The sequence below is a fragment of the Schistocerca gregaria genome, chromosome 1 (genome assembly GCF_023897955.1).
Source record: "Schistocerca gregaria isolate iqSchGreg1 chromosome 1, iqSchGreg1.2, whole genome shotgun sequence".
In the NCBI taxonomy this organism is placed as follows: Eukaryota; Metazoa; Arthropoda; class Insecta; order Orthoptera; family Acrididae; genus Schistocerca; species Schistocerca gregaria.
This window is the reverse complement of record NC_064920.1, coordinates 764,419,430-764,422,335: the sequence shown is the minus strand read 5'-3', so window position 1 is coordinate 764,422,335 and position 2,906 is coordinate 764,419,430. Positions and strand designations below refer to the sequence as shown.

General features: G+C 47.0%; 1 non-coding gene across 1 annotated transcript; it reads right to left on the bottom strand.

Annotated features, from left to right (window-relative positions):
- Positions 1-649: 649 nt before the first annotated feature.
- Positions 650-724, bottom strand: Trnat-cgu (transfer RNA threonine (anticodon CGU)). The gene has a single exon. It is a non-coding gene; the product is annotated as a tRNA-Thr (tRNA).
- Positions 725-2,906: the final 2,182 nt, after the last annotated feature.

Genomic DNA, 2,906 nt, shown 5'->3' with positions numbered 1-2,906 from the left:
TAGTAGTTAAGTCGCATAAGATTTCACTCACATTTGAACATTTTTTATTCAATAAAAACAGCGTACAACTTGAGCGTTGGTCTACGTATGAACCTTATGCAAGCAATTATTCCGTTTGGCAGTGATTGATAGAGTTGTTGGATCTCTTCCATTATGTCCAACTGGCGCATTAAATGATTAGAATGCAGAGCTGGTTACAAGACCCTGCCCATAATGCTTAAAACGTTCTCAATTGAAGAGCGATCGGGTGACCTTGCTGGCCAAGGTAGGGTTTGTCAAGCACGAAGAGTTGTTCAGGACTCTCGCCATGTGTATGCGGTCATTCTATTGCTGATATGTAAGTTCAGGATGGTTTGCAATTAAGGGCAACAGATCGTGGCGTAGAATATCGTCGACATATCACTGTCTTATAAGGGTGCCGCGAATGACATGGAAAGGGGTTCTACTGTGAAAAAATGGCACCACAGATCATAACTCATGGTTGTCAGGCAGTAAGGCGGGCAACAAACAGGTTGTTATCCTACTACTGTTCTGGCCGTCTCCAGATGCGTCTTTGGCATGAAATTTCATTGACTGGAATGATAATTAAATGGACTCCCTTGTTGAAAACAGACGTTGGTATACATCAACGAAGACAGTTGGAAATGTGTGCCCCGACCGGGACTTGAACCCGGGATCTCCTGCTTACGTGGCAGACGCTCTATCCATCTGAGCCACCGAGGGCACAGAGGATAGTGCGCCTGCAGGACTTAACCCTTGCACGCTCCCCGTGAGACCCACATTCCCAACATGTCCACACCACTACATTCGTACTATGATGGTCCCTGGTGCCTCGACACAATTACAGCTTCCGACGTCCTCTGAAATCTTAAACTGTCTTATGTCGTAGTCCCTACTATTTTTCCACTCTGCTGCTGCTTCCAGGGCCAAGTTAATTCGTCTTGGATTTCGTAGCAGGTCTATGAGGGCGCGCTGAATAGTTATGCCTCCGAATTTTTTATGTGAAAACTCAATTTTTTAAAAATAAAACAAACCTTATCATGTAATCTAACCGGTCCTATTTTCTTTTACGAATCTTTGATAGACTTTTTTCCACGCCTGTTCTTTTCAACACTTCTTCATTTCGTACATTATCCGTTCATTTAGTTTTTAACCTTCTTCGATGCCACCACATTTCAGGAACTTCCAGTTTCTTCTTCTTCGGGTACTGATAGACCGAGTTTCACTTACTTACACTGTTGTGTCACTGACATACACTTTCTGGAACTTCTTTCTCAGTTCCATAGCAATGTAGGATACCAGTAGAACTCTCTTATCGAACTCGTGTCAACATACACCAGCTGATGCTAAGTTTCGTAGCACCTATCAGTCGGCGTAAATCTGAGGTGTGTCCACCCTTCGCCTATATGATGGCTGGAACTGTGCTGGAACACTTTCAATGAGGTGTCTTAGTGTCTGTTGAGGGATGGCAGCCCATTCTTCCTCAAGAGCCGAAACCAGAGAAGGTACTGAAGTTCGATGCTGGGGTCTGGAGTGAAGTGGACGCTGTGACATTCCCCAAAGATGTTCTGTTAAGTTAAGGTCGCGACCATTTCATAAATTTTTGTGTGGACAAACCATGCTGCTTTGTGACATGGTGCATTGGCATACTGCTGCAGTGACCGACTCCGAAGATTTCCTTAACTGTATACATTACACACTGCTGCAAAATGTGTTCATATCTTCCAGATTTAGCGTTTTCTTCCGCGCAACGAGGGAAAACACGGCAACCGCGAAAAACACCGTCATACCGTTGCACCACATCCTACATGTTACGCTCTTGGCGCTGCACTTGATGGCAAATAATGTCCTCCAGGCAATCGTCAAAGTTAAACCCGCCCACCGCACTCACACAGGTTGTAGCGTGATTTATTACTCACTCCAAATCATTGATTCGCAGTCTTCCACTGTCCAGTGTCGTCGCTCTTCGCGCCACCTCAACTGGCTTGGCGCTGACTACAGAAGTATGTGAGGAGCGTGCTGACCGTTGTAATCCATTCTTTTTAATCCCCTAGCCGTAGTCACTGTGCTGGGTGGACTGCCGGTGTCACTTTGGACTCGATTCCTTCCGCTGCTTACTTGCGATTTTTTACATCCACCCTGCGCGATGCTCGACGGCCAATACTCGTCAGTGCGTGATGTCTGCCTGGTCTCGGTTTAGCCACGGTTCTTTCTTAGCGCTTCCACTCCCCAAACCGAGCGAGGTGGCGCAGTGGGCAGCACACTGGACTCACATTCGGAGGGACGACGGTTCAAACCAGCGTCCGGCCATCCAGATTTAGGTTCCGTGATATCCCCAAATCGCTTCAGGCAAATCCCAGGGTGGTTCCTCCAAACGGGCACCGCCGACATCCTTCCCCATCGTTCCATACTCCGATGGGGACGATGATCTCGCTGTTTGGTCCCCTACCCCGAATGAACCAACCAACTAGTCAACTTGGGCAGTTTTAGAAGCATTTGTTAGGTGACATCCGATGATTAGCTCATGTTCGAAGTCAGTGAGCTGTCCTAACTAACCCATCCTTCTGTTCTGCTTGGCTACTTACAACACAACGTGCCGACCGCTGTGGCCAAGCGTTTCTAGGCGCTTCAGTCAGGAACTGCGCTGCTGCTGCGGTCGCAGGTTCGTATCCTGCCTCGGGCATGGATGTGTGTGATGTCCTTAGGTTAGTTAGATTTAAGTAGTTCTAAGTCTAGGGGACTCATGATCTCAGATGTTAAGTCCCATAGTGCTTAGAGCTATCTGAACCATTTGAACAACACAACTTCTCCGAGTTGGTGTTATCTCCCAGGGAAGCACCACAGAACTATGCCCGACGGACTTAAAAGCATGGTTTTAATGATTTATGAAAGTGGCTGTGTTTATG